The sequence below is a fragment of the Polistes dominula genome, unplaced genomic scaffold (assembly GCF_049000335.1).
Source record: "Polistes dominula isolate Pdom_NZ unplaced genomic scaffold, Pdom_raw_medaka contig_12, whole genome shotgun sequence".
NCBI lineage: Eukaryota > Metazoa > Arthropoda > Insecta > Hymenoptera > Vespidae > Polistes > Polistes dominula.
Genome location: NW_028301116.1, coordinates 783,924 through 807,301, shown reverse-complemented (window position 1 = coordinate 807,301; position 23,378 = coordinate 783,924). Strand labels below are relative to the sequence as shown.

General features: G+C 39.9%; 1 protein-coding gene and 1 long non-coding RNA gene across 4 annotated transcripts in view; one reads left to right on the top strand and one right to left on the bottom strand.

The window, feature by feature from the left end:
* LOC107070160 (neurotrimin) overlaps nucleotides 1–8,926 on the bottom strand; it is a 236,039-nt gene extending 227,113 nt beyond the window's left edge. The window contains exons 1-3 of one of the 2 annotated variants that reach the window (XM_089176864.1): nucleotides 8,450–8,926; nucleotides 8,170–8,333; nucleotides 7,486–7,704 (exon numbers count right to left, since the gene is read on the bottom strand). The gene's annotated coding sequence lies outside the window, so the exon portion shown is untranslated. The remainder of the gene's footprint in view (nucleotides 1–7,485; nucleotides 7,705–8,169; nucleotides 8,334–8,449) is intronic. The other variant, XM_089176865.1, reaches the window with a different exon arrangement.
* Nucleotides 1–23,378, top strand: part of LOC107071281 (uncharacterized) — a 119,471-nt gene that overhangs the window by 14,831 nt on the left and 81,262 nt on the right. The gene's annotated exons all lie outside the window — the stretch shown is intronic.

Genomic DNA, 23,378 nt, shown 5'->3' with positions numbered 1-23,378 from the left:
TGTAGGAGTATTCATTTATAGATAAAATATACTCATATTTAATATTATAAGAAACAACTTTAATTATATTATCGTAGAATGTTAGAGGTATATCAAAGAATTCGTTGTATCCTGGAGATTGTTGACCGTAAAACAGTGGTAGGAAGATTACAAAAAAGGGGATAAAAAATATAGAAAAAGAGAAAAAAGTTTAGACGTGTACATGTGCGGCTTTAGCGATGTTCACGAGCTTTACGAGCACAGCAGTCATGGGGTACTCGACGCACGACAGCTTTCAGCCATCGTTGTCGTCGTAGTCGTCGTTCTCGTCGTCGTCGTCGTCGTCGTCGCGTGAAAAGACCGAAGTGTAATATTTCTTTCCCACTCGACGCTGTAGGAATGACGAAGCTAGCTGTCGCTTCGTTTGCCGCCATAAATCTGGCATTTATTACGCCAGCCCGATATGTGTTTATATCCTTTATCGAAAAACGTAGATGCGTGTTGGTCCTCCTCCTCATCCTACTCCTCCTGGAAAGCGGATTAAGATTCAATGCGGATTTAGGATTATTCTATTTTTTACACGATGCATTTCTATTACAAACTACAAAGATAAAAAAGAAAAAATAACAACGAAAGGATATGATATTAAATAATACATTCTTGACATGCCATACCTCCTCGAATTGATCTGTACGATCAATAGAATACTATGATTTGTTGAATTGCTGTTGAAATTGGCTATATCTAGCCAATGACATGACCACCTTGTCTAGGTTCAATGAACTCTTCCCCATTTTTCAAATATGAAACGACATTCTATTAAATATCCTTAATGTAATAACATAAAATTTATACTAACGATCTTTTAAAAAAAAAAAAAAGAAATCTTTGATAGAAGTTAAAAGTATGGTCGATTCGTATATATCTATTTTAAGTAAATACTTTTAACAAATTTATGAGAGACAGATATAAAAGTGGTAATCAATATCCTATGTCTGTCTTCGAGAATACAAATAGTAGGAAAATTCGAATAGAACTGTTAAGGCGAAAATTACAGTCGTTTTTAAATTCATACGAACAGAAATGACAATTATTTTTTCTTTTTACAACAGCCATATTAAACGATCTATTGCGAAATAATAAAGAGACTTATTAAAAAAAGAATTTAAATCAAAACATCGACAGAATGTTCCTTATACGATCTTTTAATTAATTCTAATATTTTAATTAACATTCATATCATATTCATATTAAATAAAAAAATTAAAGAACAAGTTTTTTGTGTTTCTTCGTAATCCCAGAAACATATGGAAATAAGGTAACTGAAAACCAAAAAAATGAACGTCCATTTAGATATGATTAAATGTGACAAATATATCAAAACGCAAGGTAATAGAATTAAACCTTAGCCGACAGTTTCGATCGTTCCAAATCGTAGCTGGATACGATATCTGTAATAAAAAGGAAGAGATATAAAAAAGAGAAGTATGACGAACAGTATTATATCTCCTACTCGTCGTCTGTGGCCGATCTTTTAGCAACTCGCCGCAAGTCGCGACATTTGAAGAAATACTACGGATGAGAGAGAGAGAAAGAAAGAGAAGATAATAGAAACATGGTGCGATGGAAGAAGAAGAAGTAAAAGAAGAAGGGGGTAAAAGGTAGATAGGTAGGTAGGTGGGTAGGTAGGTAGTAGGGGGATGTAGAAGGCTACCAGATATAAATTTCCTGATATTCGACCGTTCGTGTCGTTTGAAATGGGGCAGTTTTCTCGGGACCTAATGGTTATTGCCTTTCTCGGCGGACATATTGCGTTCCATCCAATGCAATGTGTGCGGCCGATATATCAGGGCTCTTCGCTCTCTCGGGTCGTACTCTCTCATTCTCTCTTTCGAATAAGGGTAGCTAGCTAGCTGTCGGTCGGGGGCGTGGATGAGAGCGAGAGAGAGCAAGAGAGAGAGAGAGAGAGAGAGAAGGGATCGAGCCGAAAGGAGGAGGAGGGGTAAAGGATAGAAGTGGGAGAGATGTCGAGCGCGCAGTTACCGGAAAGCCTTCCACAACGGAGCAACGGCAGTCTGCCGCGTGGTGGTCGTGCCCTGCCAGACTGCAGACGGGAAGTGGCCGAGGTGTGGCCGCGGAGTTGAATTATTACAAGCTGCCCCGCCATTCATACAGGATGTATGCTACCCCAGCCCCCCATCCACCCCCTGCCCCAAACCCGCGACCGTAAATCTTCGATGCTACGTCAGCCCTCGACTTCTCGCGCAAAATCCACCCCTACACCTCCTCCTATCTCTCTTATGACCTCTTATTATCGTACGTAAGCATGAGGGGGATTTCTATGACATAACTTTGACTTATCCCACTGATCGCCCAGCCCTTAGCCGATTTTTCAATCCCCATTTTCACGAGTTTTGTGTTGCTCCTCCCCTACTTGGTTATTTTTTTCTACTCTTTCGACGATTCATTGACTGTGATTAATGATCCCTCTGGATGATTCGATTGATACTCGAGATTCCTATAAGAGAGAACGCTCAGTCATTTAAAATATCGATGGATAAGTATTTATGGTTGGAAAAATGATTGCTAACGTTGTTAGGAAAAGTAGTGATAAGATTACAATGAGGTAAAAAATGTGTTCACTTTTATGAAAATGTTCCGTGAACCGGTTACCAAGCAATCTTAAGATTATCCTAAGGAAAATCGATAAGCGACGTTTTAGGATCGTCCTTTCTCATTACGATAACGCGCTTCTGATATAAGGGAGATGAGAAGGTTAGAAATGGAAGTCTCGTTTCCGTTTTAGAGTTTGCTGCTACTACCGGGGGGCACGCTTTAAACGCGGGTACAGTCCGCGAAAAGCTTTTAAAGTCTGAAATATTCAACGAGTCCGTCGGCGTTTCCATCGGAATATACACTCTCAGAAAGCAGATCGTAGTGATAAAAATGTGGATTGAGGAAACGCGGAAAAGGACGAGAAAAGAAGTAAAGAAAGAAGGAAAGAAAGAAAGATCGTCGTTGAACCGCTCCGAAACGAGCTGTCCGGCAAAGCGGTACCAACCAGTTAGCAGATTCCAGAGATCCGGTAGCAAATGCCGTACAATCTTGAGTTCTCTCTGTTGGTGGAATAGGACAGGGTATAAGCTGTCTAAAGATGCCGAGCACGTATCGACAAGCTGGTCACCGACGCGCGCGCTCGATCCTAACCTCAAATAGAAAAAAATAAAAGAAGGAGAAAGAAGAGGTTTTTCCTTGCCGCGCTTACACACAAGCCGCCACCTTTTTCCCCACTCCTCCTCCTCCTCCTCCACCGTCTTTTCTCTATCCTCAGCCATTACTATATTCAAGCTCTTTTACAACGGTCAGCGCTCTCTGATGTTCGAACAAATCTCAACGGCGGCGACTATACTCCTCTCCTCGCGCGTACTCCAATTTAACTAAATCCTTTCCGTTTTCTCCTGCTCCTACTCTTTCCTGGCTCCTTCTTATCCTTTTCCTTTTCCTTTTCCTCTTTCCTCTTTCTGTTCCTTTAACGGCGTAACCTACCGCTTCTTCTACCTCCCTCCTTGCCCCTTTTACCGCCACGCTCGACGAGAGAGAGCCCATACGCGAAGATAAGATTGGAAAAGTTGTATGAGGGGCAACTTTAACAGCTATATAACCATTACAGTGCCGATAAAGTGGAATCTAGTGTCTTAACGGTCTGGAACGAAATTCCAGATATAGCATCGTATATTCCAATGGAGTTAAACACGACGTTCAGATACTGCTTTTCTACCCGTTCCCTCTCTCAAGCTACGCGACGGTTTATTGACCGATAGATCCCTACAATATCGGAATTCTTCCGTCGGTATCTCGCGTTACGCGCCTTTTATGAATTCTCCGTTTTCTCCCATAAAGGTTACTCTCTCTCTCTCTCTCTCTCTCTCTTCTCTCTCTCTCTTTCTGACGAACATACGTTTATCTTCAATAATTTTGCTCCATAAGATTAAGATCTCTTCTCTCAATATTTTCTTTCTTATCGTTTTAAAACCGTTATCGCTAAAGATTAGAATGTGATCATAACGTTTCCTATCTTTTTTCTATCAATAATAGAAATATCATTCTTAACATCGTTAGAATTTATTAGGGTGATATAAATTTTCAATGAAATTCTAATTTGAAAAATAATCACCTTTTAAACATTATATTGATGTAACATGAATATGTATTATAGATAGATGTTTATGCATAAACACGTATAGTAGTTGTCTATGTTATATACGTATATACCTACACTTAAGAAGACGGAAACAAAATGAGTGAATGAAAAATAAAAAGAGAGAGAGTATGGGATATGGTAAAACGTGTTTGTGCTTCGGGCTAAGCTTGCCATAACTCACCAACAGGACTGACAGCTTGCATAATACCCGCGAAATTGGTTTTATAAGACGACGCCGAGCACTGCTTCACAACAATGCCATAAACGCTCTGGGTAAATTACGATTCAGTGGCGCAAAAACCTTGGAGGGGAGAAACGTTGTATGCGTAGGTAGAACGTTATTCTCGGTGTACACTCTCTCTCACTCTCTTTCTCTCTCTCTCTCAGTCAGTCTTGGTTAAACAGAAAGAAAAAGGGAAAAGAAAAAAGAAAAATATTTAACAACGGCGCTTCTCTTCGAATATATTTGCGCAATGAGAATAGCATTCGCACATTTTATATCAATGCTATTTAACGCCTACTTCCTTTTATTTCTCTTATCATCTTATAAACGAACGAAAAAGTATCCGTAAACACTTAGACAACAGGTATCTCGAATATTCAAACTCTGAGAAACGAGTAATGATCCATATGAGTTTTACGATTTATGAATAATCAGCGAGCAATGATACGATGATAGAAACAAGAGTGAGAGAGAGAGAGAAGAAAAGTAAAATTATGATATGAAAGAAAAATGTCTTTGTTAGGAAACGTCTTCGAGTCATAGGACTTTATACCGACGAAAGACGCTGAGTTGAAATTTATAGTTTTGTGAGAGAGAGAGATAGAAAGAGTCAATGTTTTCTACGGGATGTGCTCACGTATGCTATGATTAATGGCCGTATCATAATTCCACGCAGGTGAAGTCATTCAGTGCGCTACCCTACACGTTCGAGGAGTCTTCATTCTCGTGTCACAACGAAGAATTATTATCTTTCTTTCTCTCTTTCTCTTACTATCACAGTTTTAGGAGGGATACATAAAGCATTCGCGGAAACGGTAAAAGGAAAGAACAAAAAGGATACATACACACACACACACACACGTGTGAGAGATATCCACGTTCGTTCACTTTGATTTAGCAAAGCTTGTAAATCTTACGTTTACCGCGAAAGGAATTAGATGTACAAGGCGCGAATATAAATTCGTGAATGCGATAAAACCCGTTGACCGTAGGCGACAACGAGTTCGATTAAAACGTATTGGCAGGCTTGCGTTCAACGAAATCACGCGAAACGAGATTTTACGGAGCGTGGGCGTTCAGCAATACTCTGTCATCACATTTGATACTTTTCATTTTGTAGTATACGAAAAATTAGAACGGGAATTAAATCAATACGTTCGATAAAGGATCAAAAATATAATCTATTCAACTTCTTGTATTTTAATCAATTTGTGAATACGGTCAGGATTGCAAAAAAAAAAAAGAAGAAATAAAATATTATCGTTAAAATTTTCCAATCAATTATATATGCCGATTAGATTCGAATGAAACTTTCAGGTAGATTTGTAACGAGTGATTAAAAATTGATGATTAATGAAAAGATAAACAAAAAAATGTAATAAAAATGAAATGAAAGCTTTCAAAGACGGTACACCTAAGCTTCATATCCACATAATGTAAAAGAAAAATGAAGTAGGAAAGTGGCATTCTGGTCGTAAACTCGTGAAGCTCCGAGCCAAGAGCTCTTTCTCCTTCTCTTTAGTGAGGTAGAAAAGAGGGAAAGGGAGAGAAGGAAGGAAGGTCGTATCGAAGATTACAGTCAGTCGTTATTTTGTACACGCGCGATAATCATAAAGCTCGCACAAAGAACCATTATAGTTAGGCGGGTGCGCGCGTGCGCTCGCGCTATACCGAGGAGGGTCCATCCATGGGTAGTAGAAAAGGGCACACGGTAAAACGCGTACGAAAACTGCCCGAAGATCACCCTTATACTTCGTGGTAAGTAGCGGCTATGAGTCGGTTGGATGTGCACGGGCATCGTTGTAAGTTCGCCTGCAAACGACGGAATTATTCAAATGGTTCTCGTGGTTGCAAACGGTTCCGCGTACGTTACCGTGGTGACGACAAGAGAGCGTGAGAGAGTGTGCAAATATATATATATAGATACACGTGAAACGAGCAAAATGCAAGCGCGTTCCAACACAACCGAGGATAGTAACTCTAGCGGTACAATAAAAAGAAAAAAAAAAGGCTTTTGGATATTTCTCTAGCGATAAATTGCCGTCGATATCGTGGCCAATTTCCTGAATGCGTTTAAGATGTACCCGTATCCCCCGACGTTTGCTTGCCGTACTACCGGAGTCGATAATATACGACTTGACAGTTTAGACGCGATATATTTCCTCGCCATCGGTAAAGGCTTACAGTAATACGAGCTGGAATCAACCAAAACACTTGCAAACATTTCTAAATAGTTTATAAACTTCTTCTTTTTTTTTCTTGTCCTATCATTAAGCAACTCGAAGAAAAATTAATAAATAATATGTTTTTTTTTTTTAATGCGTTCTCTCTTCTTAAATATCGCGAGCACTTTTTGTATCCGAAACATGACAGACCTTTGGAAAATTAATCGATCGCTATTCCTATATGCAATTCCAAAACCCGACAGAAATTCCAAACGTTAATGGTACGTTTGAAAACGGGTCATTCATAAAAAGAAAAAAAGAAAAAATAAAAAAGAAAAAAGAAAAAAAAGGTTGTCTGGCAGCTCGGGCCAGCGTATATTTAAATTAGAGTTCGTGTTATGAGCATGTAAAGCGACGAAGCGCAGAGTCATTACACGACCGTGCCCAGCAGTCATTATGTTCGTTCTGATTTGCTCCGCTCATTCACGATCATTCCGGCATCATGTCGATGAAAAATGAACGATCGTTCGTCCCGCGATAATGGCTATCCCACTTTATACGTGTATACGTACATACATACATATGTATATGTACTCGTATAGATAGGAACGAATCGACGCGCATCGATCCTCACGTTTCCACTTTGAACAAAACCGTTAACGTCACTCGCCGTGAATCCGCTTCAATACGTTGCACAGCTAAAATATTCTCAATGTGGTAGTTTAAAACACGTTCGTCCCTTTAGCATCTCCTGATATAGCAAAGAGAAAAGGTAACATCAATTTGAGATTCTAAACGTGCAACAAGACAAATTTTCAATATCGAAGTGAACTTAGAGAAAAAAAGAAACGGGTAGGAAGAAATGAATAGCCTAACGGTGATTTACCGAGCATCAGATTACCCTGTGCAACCCTTACATCACTAACCCCTTTAGCAATCCATGGAAAGTTGACGTATAAAGCAACGCATACGGCCGCCCACGCCGCAATAAACGAGCCAATTAATATTGTTTCCCTCGGCAGGCCTCTGCTGTCCTTGACGCCTCCCCGGTTCATCCTTGCTTACGGCTGAATAATTACGGCAACATCCGGTGGATGAAGGATCGTGATAAGTCGACATTACCGACCGACTAAACTCTAGAACAAACGATCGAAAATCAGAAGGGACGATGTTTCCTTGAGTTTTCCCTCTATACGTATACTCATGCAATAAACTTTTCCAATTGAAGTTAATCTTTAATTCATTTAATATATTTATAAACTACTTGTTTTAAAAATAAACAAACATTCACGCATTCATATTTTTGAATTTCAATCTTTTTCACGTGGACGAATTAATCTTTAGAGACGCTTTTAAAGAAAGTCTGCTAAATCGAATGACGGTAAACTGTTAAGCCCTTAGGCATTGAACCTTGTTAAAGAGATAATTAAGTCGCCTCGCAAATTTTCCTTGGCGAGACGAACTCCAGAAAGAATACCCGGCGCCTTTCTCTTTTTCATTATCCGAAATATCGGTGGTGCAGCTCACGAAATTTCGCCGTAGCCCATAACAGAAACCCTACAATCGCCGGACGGTCTTTCATAAATATTTAAATCGCTTACCCATCGGCGCTTACAATAAATCTGCCTTTATGCTCTCCAAAGGCATGCCTTAATCATAAGCATGGGCATAAAATTCAACTTGCATTAAGAAATGTTACATCGTCGTTGCCATCGTATATTAGAAAACAGTAGTCCAAGCTTTCTCGATTCTTTATAGGCCAGGTCTACGAGCAAAACCATTCGAACGATAATAGATATTTCTTTTTGCAATTAGTATAAATATACTAAATTTATTACGAAAATAAGAAGAAAAGACAATGAATCGATTAAATTGTATTACCTTTCGAAGAATCCGGAAGTATTATATAAAAAGAATAAAGTTGAAGAACTAGAATAAAAATAAAAAGAAAAAGAGGATCGTAACACGGCAGTGATTCTGGCACTCGCACCGATGTTAGTAATCTCCATCAGACTTGGCGTTGTTTTAATGCGCTGCGTGATTCTGTACCGGTCTGCTTGATGAGCCTTCCTAATAACCAGTCGCTCACACGTCTGCCCTTCTCTTCCCTTCGAACACCCTCGACATCGGGCTCGCACCACCTACACGAACCGACCCCTTCTCGACGAGCTGCGAAACTGTGGCATGTCGGCTTCGCATCAATCTTGTTAAATTACCCGCCGGGCCAGGAGTCGTTCTTTCGCTCGTGGATTGATAAATTGCCCGATCCCGTCTTCCGCAGACACGTAACGCTCGACCTCGAGACAAGAGAGCGAATCAACGAGAAAGACAGCGAGAAAGAGAGAGAACAGAGAGAGAGAGAGAGAAATAGCAAGAGAGACAATCAGAGAAAGAGAGAGAGAGTCAGGTCCGAAATGCGGCGAAGAAAATCAAATTAACGTACACGGCTTCTCTGGTTTCTGACGCTCCGGATCTCTACGGTTATCCGCATTTGAAACCACTGCCAAACTGTCCTTCAACGATCAAGACAGCTGAGTCTACGGTCGCGAGGTCGATGATAGATCGTAGCTTACTGGAAAGGCATCTATTATGGCCGTCCTACAGGATTGAGTGATTATAGGTTTTAGAACGTAACCTCCTTGCGTTCCTTTCTTCCATCAAACGTTCTTCCTTCATCACGTGGCTAACTTAATATCAAACCAACTGAAGAAGACTCAATCAATCGATTTCTTTTAATTCTACAAGAACGAAACGTGAACAAAGTCACGTTGCAGTGATTTCCATTTCTTTATTACCTCGGAAACATTAATCGTGATTTGATGGTATAACATAAAACACTTTTCATATTATTATAGCAATTTTACGTTTACATTAGATGAAACGTATCTTGGTTTCGTGAATACCCAGCTTTAATTTACGAGCTGGTATCCAACTCACGATCCACGTTATCTGCTTACCTCAGATCTCAGCATCTTACAGACTCGTCTGAGTCGGAACGCGTCCAATCGCCTTCGGCTTCACGATATGAAGATAACTATCGGCTCGTAACACCTCTTGACTGTGCCGAGAAGGAGCGTATGTGTTGCAAATAGAGAGAAGAGAGAGAGAGAGAGAGAGAGAGAGAAAGATGGGTATCCACCTAGACTTGGATCTCGGAATAAGATAGAAAGAAGGCCAACTAAGCCATTGCTGATAGCGTCTCTAAGCTCATGTGGACCGAACAGCTCGTGAAGCGCCACTGGCTAATGGTTGGTCCGCGGCTTTAACACGACAACGCAACCATGTTGAGTCGGACCAAGGTAATCCTTACATATGGCTCAGAGATTCTGTAGGATTAGGAAGGCGCGAACCCATTGTGTGTTCCCTTCCTCGTTTCAACTTGCTCCATTCGTCGAACAGCTTCCTGCACCTTGCTAAGTTCTCGACATTACAAACATCACATTCAGAACACCGATTAGAAGATATCCTCTCTCTCTCTCTCTCTGTCTCTCTTTGAAAACGTTTTACTCTTGATTTATCAATTCTTTAAACGATGTCGAGTAAGAGAACACCACGTTTCTCTTACACAACTTCATGAATTTATTACTAGATTCTTGTAAGAAATTTAATGCACGGAAGATTGAAGGTAACTGCAAAAAAAAATCGCAGAACAATTTTATTAGCTGTTGAAATTCCTAACACGAGACAACGATACACAAGTATCTTCTACAGGTGAATTGGTTGAGTCAAGGAAAGCATTGAGTTTCGGTCATTGATCAATTGGTTTCTTGAATCTTTTACAGAGGAGCACGCGCGCGCTCACGCCTTCGGGAATCAAGTGGCTAAGAACGGAGATACATAAATATTCAAGGCTCGTTTTTGCACAATACGCAAAGTGGTAGCTATAACGTATCGTAGCTGGTCCGTACACCCCGGCAGGATTCTCGAATGATAAATGGCTTTTGGTGAACTGGTTAATGAGTCGGGCTAGACTGACTTATATAACGACCCTACCTTGAATTTTCCAGCGCGAAACGAGTCGGTACTCTCCTTCTCTTTCTTGATTCTCTATAAGTGAGAAAGAAAGAGAGAGAGAAAGCTAAAAAGGACGCTATGCAATGCGCGGGAGTAGCCCGCGCGTATCATCGTTACAACTCCCCGCTCATTATTCAAACTTACCGCGTTCCATCTATCTCAGTTTTACATCGCAAGGAGGATGTGAGCTGCGTGACGACGTCGTACCGGCTCGAGAGATCTCCCGGCATGCATTATTCAAAATTTCATATTGAAATTGCACGAGCAACGGCGGTATACTCGGCTACTGCCGCCGTCGTCCTCGTCGTCGTCGTCGTCGTTGGCAGCGTACAAGGAAATGGAAACACGTTTTATCTTTCGTCATAGCGACAGCCAACAGTCAACGTCGTCATTCTTGACAGAGAGATGCTCCTGCTGTATTATTTTATATCTTACAAATATACTTGCCATCTTCTCCAGCAGGCACGCCGATTGAATGTGTTTCGTCCCTCGTAAAAACATGGGCATTTGCCTAACAAACCATCCATCCCATATTTTTCACTTCCAACCTTTTTCCTTTTCCTTTTCTTCCTTTCTCTCTGTTTTCTCGCTTTCTCGCACGTCGTCAATGCGAAGATATACAGCGGAGTAAATAATTAATTACCCATCTCCGCGCGTCGCGCAAAAACGAGACCAGAGGAAACAATTAGCCCGTGAAACCGGTTGATTAAATGCTACTCCGAGGTGATATTTAACGCCGATGAAGATGTGGGCTCTTGAATACCAAGTATTCTTAACATAGTATACCTTCTTAACGAACATCCCATCTCGTCCAGGTGGATATTATCAAATCGAAAAAATTCATGAATGAAATAAATATGAACTTGTCTACTTTAGCTAGACGTTTGATACTATGAGTAGCGAAATGGGAAAAGGTCAATCGCGAAATTGTGTCAACATCGCATTGAGCAACTCCGCGCTTCCATTCCTTAGTTACGGTAACGCATGGCCATTACCTCGTTTATTGTCCCTCCGGTGACGTAATGCCAAGGTGCGTACCCATACCTGTTTCGAATAATGCACACGGCGAACAATGACATGCGGTGATGTATATGGGTTACGGGTCTAGCAGCTGTTGCTCTCGACAACTGGTTCCTCACACTCCTGTGAGCACTCACAATATCACAATGACGTGCAAGCACTTGTGACAGCATCGTGTGGGTACTACATACTACATTGGAGTTTGTATTACAAGCGCTTGGCTGCACGCAAGGATGGCGAGAGCGACTCTTGACGGTCGCCTCGTAAAACGTGCGCCCGTGCGCCCGCGCGCGCCTACGACCACTGCCTCTGCCTCTTCGTGTCGAATGTTGGCCCATACTCTCTCTCTCTCTCTCTCTCTCTCTCTCTCTCTCTCTCTCTTTTTCTCTAGTACCAGGAGAATAGATATTTCCAAATGAAACGAGCACGAAAAGCATAGGGTGCACCTTCCATTTAGAGAGAGACTTTCGCCTTTTGTTGGCCGATATAAAAGAAGCATCGTTATTTTCGATTTGTCTACTTGAGCTACTTCGAAACACGACACCCTACGAGGAGAATCATGAAAAGCCCCAAGAGAAAATCTGATGTTTCGCGATACGCGTCAATCTTCCTGACGCTTCGTTGAGTACTAATTATGAGTTCTTGAAAAGCGAAAGCCATGGGTGGCGAGTAACTACGTTAAACATTTCTTTTTTTTTTCTTTTTTTCTTTTTTTCTTTTTTTAGTCGAGAGCAACGATTGTTTCCGGCGGTATAATTCCGAGCATTTAACCATTCCCTTCGCTCCAATAGTTTGCTCGCAGTTATATGGCTCAGGGAATTGTTCGAAATGAATTTATCTTATGAAATGAGAATGATTAAAATAGAAAATAATATAAACTCCATTATTCATTTTTTTTGTTCATTCTTCTTTATTTATTTTTTTCGGACAATCCCCAACAACGTGTCTGATCGATTAATGAATTTAACAAGACTCGCGCGCGAATTCACCGCGATTCAACGAGAAGTTCAATTTAGGTGGATACCACAGATAGACCCTTTCACGTCGAACTTAATGTACTATGGTTTGTAAACCCTTGACAGCTTTACCCTTCTCGATAGCCATGCGCACGCTGCTGTAGGGTCGTATTCCCGTGCTATCGAGCCTGGATCACATCACGTCGCGTCGGATCGCGTTACGCTCTCGACACTGATCGGAGATTAGCGCTCGCCCAGTTCCTCTCTCTCTCTCCCTTGCCTCTCCCTTTCTCCATACCCCGTCATCCTCTTTCTTGCACTACCCACCATCCATCCAATCGCATTCAAATCACGTACAAAGAGCTCAACTTGAGAAGTTCTCTCATGGTAACCGCACTGCTGGTGTGCCTTGGACTATCTGACAGCCGTATCTAACGGATTTTTAACGACCCTTTGTTAGCCAAAAAGAGCGTAAGCACCTGATAGTCCCGAACGCGTTGTCGTTTTCTCTTACCTTACCTTACTAACGTTGAAAAAAAACCTCACAAGAAAGAAATAGAGGGAAAGAGAAGCTTGATCGGATGTGCCGGGATGAGATCTCATCCCGGAGATAGCCACTTAGTAGATCGGCTTTGAAACGCGAGATGCGTAAAGAGTTCCTCGCCATTTTTTCTTTCCTTACTGCTGTTGAGGAGTTCCAAAGTGTGGACAAGAAAGAGAATGAGAATGAATGAGAGATAGTAGATACCACGGTATACTGGATAAAATTCGTCCAAGAAATATGTAAAACGAGTCGAGAAATGATATTTTTTTCCATGGGTTTAACGTCGATGGCGATTCAACCGATGGATTTATTAATCTTTCGCTTTTATGCCTTTCGCGAGAACTGCCACTCTCTTTTGAATTATCCATGGGAGAATTATACGAAACAAGTTTTAAGGGGAACTTCTTTCGGCAGTTTAATGCCTCGGGAAGGCGACTCCATGGAATTCTTAAAACATCGAGTCTCGAATCAACTCGGAATGGAATTGTGCTTCTATAAAATTACTTTTTTTTTTCTTTTTACATTAATGTTTTCAAAAACTTCTACCTATGTCGTTTCTAATATTTGTTTTTTGTCAAAAGGAGTTCAATATTAATGTACAATCTTTTTCTATCAAATTCTTAAAATAAATAAAATTAAATATACATTTTTTAAATAAAAGGGCTGCAGATTAAACTGTATTAAATATTACACGACATTACTAACTATCCTCCAAATCACTTTGAAAGATTATTCATTAGTACGAGTAGTCCTTTGACTCTGTCTCTCTTTCTCTGTAGTCAAAACAGAACGATATTAATTACACTTACAAACAAATACACTATAGTCCTAACTCATTAGAACAAGCAATGTCTAGGTACCTACCTTCGTCTCGAAAGAGGAACGCGCTTTGTGGCTTTACAAACAAACGCGTTACATGTTAAACGAGTAATTTAGCGAAACGCTAATCGCGTTAACGGTTTTCGAAATACTCGCTTTCTACGTTTAAAAAAGAAAAAGAATATGATCGTGTGGTCGTTTTGGAAAGCATATACAAGGTTTATATAATTTGCGTGAGTATTTTCTATGGTGTAATAACATCGAAAAACTTGAAATAATGTTGAAAGGTTTGTTATTTGGAAGGACGAAGAAAAAGGACGACACGGAGACGAATAGGAGAAGAGAGAGCGTAGCTTGAAATTCAATTGTTGCCGACAGGTAGGTAGGTACTTTAAGTACGTCGAGTGATAAATGACTTCCGTGGCCGTAGCTCGTCGTTACTGCTCGTTTTGAACTTCCTCGGCGCCGGAGCGTAGCTCGTTTAACGTCACGGCGTAGTCCTCAAGATGGCGCGAACGACAGAGAAACGATTTTGCGAGAGTCGTTAGCACGGTTCCGAGCCACGCCTCCTCCGTCGGCTCCGTACTCCCCTTTAAAACCATCGAACGTGTCGTTCTTCCACTACCGAACACAACCTTCAACCCTCCTCGATGCATTTTCTTCTGATGAGAAAAAAGAGAGAAAGAGACGTGGTGGAAGCATCAAAAGCACTCGATGCCAACCAGCCAGCCAGCAAGCCAACCAGCCTTTTCTCTCCTCTTCGGAGGACTCCGACAATGAGAAATAATCACCCTATTATCAAGGCTTTAACGAGCTCCCGCTTATTTTCGATTGCCGTTTATTTCTCCAACGTGTTGGACGATACTCGATAGGTTGGCTGGCTGGCTGGCTAGCTGACTTCCTTCGGAATTCGATAAAACCAAATCCAAATTTATTTTTATGGTCAGCTCGACTCTACTCGTTTAAAGAGTGACTTGCACACATCATAATCAATGGGATACTATCAAGTTGTAATTATTGCAAGGGTAATTTGTGAATGAGTTAATGATATTGTTTCCATGCTTATTTTTATCCTCTTTTGCAGAGTAAAAAAAATATGTTCCATCACCTTAAAGAAATCTTTCTCTGTAAACGATTCCAAGGTACAACCAACACAAACACACACCGGGTAAAATAGTCAAAGATTCCAACGTCGACTGGTCTCCTCGGGTTCCCCTACATTCGGAATTTCCTCTCAAACGTCTTAATTGGTCGAGAGAGGAGTAAAATTGATAAATCACGGAACCTGTTTGCCCGATTCGCTATCCACTCGTTTCGGGACAATTTTTTCTTTTCCTTCTGCAACCATTTTCGATCTAAACCGGGGGAGAGAGAGTTCCCTTAATTATTTTATCTCGCCACTTAAGATCCGCCGGTTCGTTAATCACCGTCCTCGGAGTCTCTTGGAAAGAACGACATCCGGCCGGGTACGTCGAAACTCACAGCTCGAGTTATCGAGGCAACGTGCCCCTTTTTCGTGCCACTTAAGTATATACAATAAGTATATATATATATATATATATATGTATGTGTATGTGTGTACCTATACGTATAGAGAGGCGTGCGTGTAAAGGAAGATTACGGTAGCTCGTTATAGCGTATTAGCGAGCGTTTAAAGCAATTATTTTGCAAAGAAAAAGGTGCGTCGCGGCTTGTTAACGAGCGCCTTATTAAGCATCTCAAATTTTCTATCTTAAGTTCTTACTCGCTCTTGACGTCCTACAGCTGTAAAAATATTATGATTATTTATGATCTCAAATCATAATAATTACTAATAATCTATCATAAATGTGGAGTACGATTATTGAAGTTTAATCTTTTTTTTTTTCCATAATACGTCAGCATACGTAGAATATAGTTTTTCTACGTTTCAGTGCATCATCGTGAACAAATATTTTTGGTTCGTCAATCCTATTAAATCAGAGACAGGAAATCCTCTTGGTCGTCGAATTTAAAAGAAGATGAGAGTTCCCTTTTTTTAAATTGTAAATTGATCGTAGAATAGAAATGATTAACCGGTTCTTAAATATATCACGGATTACCGCCAAGAAGTCGTGGCGCGCTCCATTCGTTACAGGGGGGAGAGCAATGAAAAATGACTTCGGGCTTGGATGGAAGCAGGTCGCGTCGGAAGAGATATAGATATGTAGGTAGGCTACTATGAGAGGATGATAGAGTGGGCCTATGCATTCGTCCGGTAAATAGCGTGATTGATCGATATTATATTCATAACAGCCAACGACTTGTCATCAATCATGCCCCGTCGCGCATAACTGCGGGTCTCTGTAATATACCTGCCTAGCTGGTATAATACATTATGCCTCGGCTTCGTACAACCAAGTTCTATGTGTACACCGGGTGCTCCAGAAACGCTTACCCTTGGAAAGTAATAACCCGAGTGACTCGAACGAACCTACTCAACATTTAACGATCTCCCATATAGATATATATATAGATAAAGAGTGGGCTACGTAAAAGCGTATTAAAAGTCGCGATGAATCAGAGGAACGGCGACATGGCCGACATATAGCGGTAAATACACTTATCTATGCGTGCAAATGATAATTAATCGAGAGAGTCGCTCGAGAGATAACGAGATTTACATAAAGTTTCTGTCAGCCAAAGTGTCACGTCGTTGTTTGGAACAAAAACAGAAACCGACTGGCGGAAATAACGAGCGGATATATATGTATGCGCGAAGCTGTTGAAGAAGAAAAAGAAGAAGTGAAAGAGACCCATTCAACAGGGGGAATGGGGGAGTACTTGGTTTCCGCGTTGAGAATGTTGTATTTCTTTCAAACTGAAAAATCTTTCACGTGTGTATACCTCGTACCAAAGTTGAGATCCGTCGTGTGCGTGCCTATCTACGTGCGTGCGTACGTGCGTGCGTGCGTGCGTTGTCATTCTTGAGACCGCCGGATAACTCGTTTCTTTCGTTTCTTCTTTCCCTCTGCTTTTCTCGCTGCTTCTGTTGTACCCATCACCGACAAGTCAGGCTCTTTCTCCCTCTTTCCTTTTTTTTTTTTTTCATTCTCATCGCTCGGTGTTCGGTGCTGACACGGTAGCCTTCCCTTGCTGCCACTCAAACTCTCTCAGGTAACGCGATCCCAGTAGCCTAAATAAACGTGCTAGAATAAATAAAAGCTATTCTAAACGTCGGCCTGTTGTTTGCCTAGCTGTCATGGAAGCGAAGGACATTGTCATACTTAAATGGATATCGAAGTGGCCGTTCATAGCCCCTCACTTTTTTACTCTCTCCTTCCTCTATCACTTTTTCTTGTTCTTTTTCTTTACCTATAGAACAGCGTCGTTATTTAAATTACGTCAAAGTATCGTTATCCGATACGTCCCGTGTAATTCTGTCGATAATAATCATGTATATACTTACGAAAAAGGGAGCACAGCAATTTGATACAATGAAAGACATAACATTATCGATTAAACGAAAGAAATCAAATTATCCGTCTTATTTGGACAATCTCCATTTCAATCAAAATGGATTTCTCATTTTATTCTTATCCATTTTATTAGAAAGTATCAAATGTGTATTACAAAATGTATTAGCTTTGTAAACTCAATTAATATGTTGTAACAGCTAATTCTACCTTTGAGAATATTTTCAAATGTATATTATTTCAACCCAAATAGATGAAAGTTGCAATACATTGAATCCCTTGAAACATATGCAAATACATATGTTAAATGGGTATTTTAGTCATAGTCAATCTTTCAACAGGAACATCGGACATCTGTCGCTTATCGATTTCGTTTGAACGAGCAATGGCAATTCATTTAACAAGAAAATTAAATTCGCATAAATACATGCAACTAAATGACATGCGAGAGAGTTCAACGCATTTCTTTTTTTCTTTCTCTCTCATTCTCTCTCTCTCATATTAACGTACCATCCCGGCGTCGAGATAAAAGTAAGATAAGAATACGATTTGCAATGTAAAGTCGTGTCCGGAATGTGTACCCTTGCCATGATGAATGACTCTAACAATAAATTCGAACCAATAAAATGAAGTACAAGCATTTTGTATAATAAAATTATACAGACGTGAGTGAGATAAGAGGCCCGATGGATTGTAATGATTACAAAACCTCGTTTTTCTTTTTTTCTTCTTCTTTTCTCAATCCTTTCCTCTTGTTCTTTTTTACCTATTTGCCAAGAAAAGAAGGCAAGGTGGCAAATAAGTATTTATTTCGAAGACTGATCATCCTTCTCTCTCTTTCTCTCACTTATTGAAGTAACATCTATTCCATCTTCCACATCACGAACAGTCGTGCGAGAGATCCTTCTGGAGAAAAGCAGACAGACAGCTCGTGGTACACGGTAGAAGAAGAAGAAGCAAATGAAATTGACAGTCGACGTCTGTCTGTGTCCTGTCATCTCTCTCTCTTTCTTTCTTTCTCTCTATCTATCTATCTATATATCTATCCATCTATCTATCTATCTATCTCATTGCTTCTTTCTTTTCCACTTAATCTTTTTCTCTCTGTTCGTTTCACTCGTTGGTTGGTTGGTTGGTTCGTTCGTTCGTTCATTCGATCTCACTCTCTCTCTCTTTTTTTCTCTCTCGTTCTCGCTCGCTGTAGTATGTCTGTCAGCATGACACCGAGCGACGCCTTCTTTATTATACATTCAATTATTAGGCGCTGCGCATGACAAGCGCTATTGCATATTTATATCTGCCAGCCGAAGCGAGCTCAGCTGGATAAGGGGGTTCCTGACAGCCCGTCACGAGCATACGTTAACATTCTTAATAACGTGCTTGTATATATACTTTTACAGAGTTATACATACGTATGTATGTATTATTTATATATATATATATAATAAGTATACAAGGTGTTCCTCGTAACTTCGTACCCCCATTAAATGCGTTTTACTTTTTTTCGCTATTTTTCAGAGAGAGAGAGAGAGAGAGGGTTATTTAAATCGACGTTTCACGTCTTTGCCCGTCTTCGTTGAGTGACAAATATTTTTAGCTCCTTCGACTGCATCCTCTTCTTCTTCTTTCTTCGATACTATTAAAGTCAATTCATGAAGTCTTTTTTAAACGTAACCATATTATTATTTTCTCACGATTTATTATTCGTTCGAATTCTAGAACTTCTAAAGATACATTAATTTTTATTAGATTTATATATAAAATACCTGAAAACCAATAGAAATGAAATATCAATAAGTAATAATATTCCATTGATCTGGTAAATAATTGTAAGATTTTTTTTGTACGGTTTGCATAGATTACAAATCTTCAAATTTCATTAATAGTTTATTAGACTTTAGTTAAACTTGTTGAAAATTTACGTGTCACTTAAATTTCCTTTGTGGTTCATAGAGAGAGTATAACCCGTGGGTCATGGGTTTGCCATCACTGATCTAGAATATCAACCGCTGCACCATATCCAATTTCCGATTCCAGATTCCAACCGCTGTACCACATGTTTATGAGATTAACTTACCATAGTTAGTTTTTCATAAAATACCATATCCCATTTACTTTCTTTTTCTTTTTTTTTCATTGAAAATTATTTTTTCTTTTCTTTTTTTATAATTCAAGTTTATTACTTAGAATTACATGAAGAATCTTCGAAGTATAATTTAAAATTCTGTTCCGCAGAACTCTAACATAAGAACTATCAAGTAGCGCATTGAAAACATATCTTTAGCAAGGAAGGAAAAACAACCGTCAAAGAATATATGAACAACTTTATTGGAATCGTGATTCCTTTCACGCTCTTTGATATAACACTACTGCGACGTCATCCGTGAAGCATGAAAAAGAAGTTTAGAGTGATAGTCGATCGACAGGAACAAAGTTGCAATTTTCCTCTTACGGTCACGTTTCGTATAATCTCGACCCTATTTTTTTATTTTTTTAGTTTTTTAATGTTTTTTCCTTCTCATACCTTTGCGTTATTATGAAATGTGGTTATAACATTCAACTACGACGAACTTATTCACAAATGACGCTGAAATACATTCCAAGTTTACGGGGCAGTAGTAGTGGTAGTAGCTTTCGTCGTCAACAAAATGCTGACCTCCGATCATATATCAAACACCGCCTACGGTTGAGAGTTCGTAACATAAAAAGAATAAAAAAAGAAAAAAAACTTTCTTATTTTCTCGTGGTCATGGGCCGCCCGCTTTGATATACGATACATTTGTACCGTGTCGGGCAAAGCCTTCGAAAAGCCGATCATCCAAAGTATAACAGCATTTTTATGCACAAGTGACCCCTTACGCAAACCGACGAGAATTGACAGAATTCCAAAAACAGCTGACATAACGTTAGAGAACAAAAATAAGCACCGCTTTTTTCTTTTCTATCCCATTTAGATAATCTCGACTAAATACAATTAAGAAAATGAGAGGAAACTAACAAATCATCCTCAAATGATTGATTATTTTCAACTTATACTCGATTATATATGCGTGTACATAATAGGGTCTTTATTTTATCCTAATTTTGTCTATCTCTTAGTAGATGCAACTGTTGGCAAAGTTAACAACCATTACGTGTCGGATCGTAGACCATTCTTACGTAAAAGTAGTAAAACTAATGTATGCCTAACGATAGTATGAATCATAGGTAATTTCTCGCGATCAACCGAGATAATTCAAACTGATCGCGTTAGTCAGTGTCAATGGATAACGTTGTGATCTAGCGTAGCGAACAAAGTTGTAATCACGATACCAATACCGCTGTCAGCTGCCCGAGACTACATATGTATGTATTACATACATCAGGTGGCAGAGAAGTTTACGTTCATCGATTCTTACATACGTATTTATATATATTTATGTATCTTTATACGTTTACTATATGTATCGTTTCAACATTTTACATCCATTGCATTAACTTCCTCCACTAAATTCACGATTTCTTTCTGTGTCGACGTACGATTAAAATACCGTTAGATACTAAAGCCCATTACGAAAATTATGCAAGACGTTGGAACAGATTTTATGGATAAAAGACATGAGTTTCATACGTATGTATGTACTATACACGGTGTGATCGTAATCGACGTTGACTCATTCTAAAAGGTAACGGAGTAAACGTTGATCTACAAATTATGTTCTATAACAAATTACCTCGTGATGTACTTTAAACCAAAAAACAAATTTTCATCGTCCCTTTCTATCTTTTTCTTTCTTTCTTTTCTATTATCCTTCAACATCAATGATGATACATGGACGTTAAGATACAATTTGTTATCTTACGCGAGGCCTCGAAGAACGTCTATCTACTCTCTGTTAGAAAATATAAAAAAAAAAGTAAAGAAAAATCGGCATCTGGTCGAACGCATCGATCATACGGCATCGAAACTTTTTTTTACGAATTCCCGAGATAAACGAAGAAGGTATGAAAAAAGAAAAGAAAAGAAAAGTAAAAAAGCAACGAACAAACAAATAAAGAAGGAGAAGAAGAAGAAGAAGAAGAAGAAGCTCAACTAACTGGTAATTCCTTCGAAGCCAGCCATCCAACTTTTTTTAGGGATTTCATCGAGGTAAGGAACATCGAATCAGCTAAAGAATCCGCGACGAAGCCGGCATCTGTGACGGATATGCGGTACGGGCCGCCTATCCGCGGCATCTTAACGGCAAGAGCCCGCGTCGTTATGGGCACGACGTTGACGTACGGCTCTCTTACGCACGCTTGACGGGAAACACAAATTGTAGGCGCAGCTGCGCCGATAGTAATCAAGAAACACGCTAGGTAGCGAAGTAGAGTGGTCGGATAATAATCCTACCTCTCTCTTCCTTCATCTCTTTTATCTCATTCTCTCTCTCTTTCTCTCACACACACACACATACAGACACAGTAACATTGTATATATCTTGTTTTTTCTCTCTGTTACAAGTCTTATAAGCACGATAGGCGTTATGCAGACACGCAGGAGACACCATCAACGGAAAACGCGAGACAAAGATCGAGAGAGGAAGAGAGAGAGAGAGAGAGAGAGAGAGAAAGAGAGATAGGAGATGAAACAGGACATGGCTTCACAGGAAAATGATGTTGATACAGGTCGATACCTGTCATCCGCTGGCCGATCTACTGTCAAGATTGCTCGTAGCACGAGATACTCCTCGCTTTACACGGATATTCTGACATTACTGCGAGCGTACGGTAGGGTAGGGTAGTGGTAGGTACCACCTCCTCTCGCTAGGATGCCTGGAGTCCGGCCACGGTCGTGACAGTGACATACTATGGGTAAGCCTGCAAAATGTACCGCGAAATGCTGCGCCCCAAGACGAAAACCTTTTAGCCTTCCTGACAATGGACGTCGTATACCGTGACATGGCCAAAAGAAAAGAGAAAATTAATCTGACGATGTGCTGCGCATGCACGGTTATTTTAACTCGACAAAGAACACACACATACTACAAACAAAACGAAATACAATTCTTTACTTCCTGCAATTAACTATTTCGCTAAAAAAAAAAAAAGAAAAAAAAATAATAAAAAATTAATTTGTTTCGCAATTCGTATGAATGTTTGAAATCGTTCATTAACGAATAAAATTGTCTACGAGGGTACTAAACAAATTCTTAAATGTCAAAATCACTTAAAATACCTACCACGATGTTGATGTGTATAAAAGAAATTTTAACGAGGAATTAAAGGTTGCAACACACACTCTAAGCATTGCACACTCGGAATAATCTTTTTAAGTACGTCTGGTTACTTGCCATAATTATAAACGCATACGACGTGCTTTCCACGCTTGCATTCCTCGAGTGTCATTGTCGTTAGTGTAACATAGACGTCTCGTCCTTTTTCCCTTTCTACCGACGCGTCGGGGTATGTTTCTCTCTCTCTCTCTCTCTCTCTCATCCTCTTTCTTTGTCGAGCTGCTGTCCTCTGCCAGAGAGCTTCAAGCTTCAAGGCGGACGCATTAATTTGCCGAGGCGTGCCTAATTCTATGTGACACGCTCTTTCGTTTGCCTTCGCTCATTCTCACTTCCCTTCTCCTGTCCACATCATTCTCATTCTCATTCTCATTCTCTTTCTCTCCTCCTTCCATCATTCTATGAGTCAACGGTATTAAAGCTACAAGTTTACATGCTGAAGCTACCTAACCGCCGACGTGCATACACATACACATACACATACACTATACACATACACATGAGACTTTGTTATCGTGAAATCATCGCAGCCATATCCTAAACGAAATTCCATTCCCACTCGTGATTGCGAATCTAATTTTATCACGCTTTCGTAGAAACGACGTTGATCCTTCTTTGGATATACGTTGAACTATAACGTTTACTGCACGCTCCTTGATTCCTCGGTTTATACAATTTACATAAACTTATGTCAAGTTACAATGTGTCCTTTTTCCTACTTGTTAAATTAATTTACATTTAATATGTGTAAAATATATAAATATATTTTCA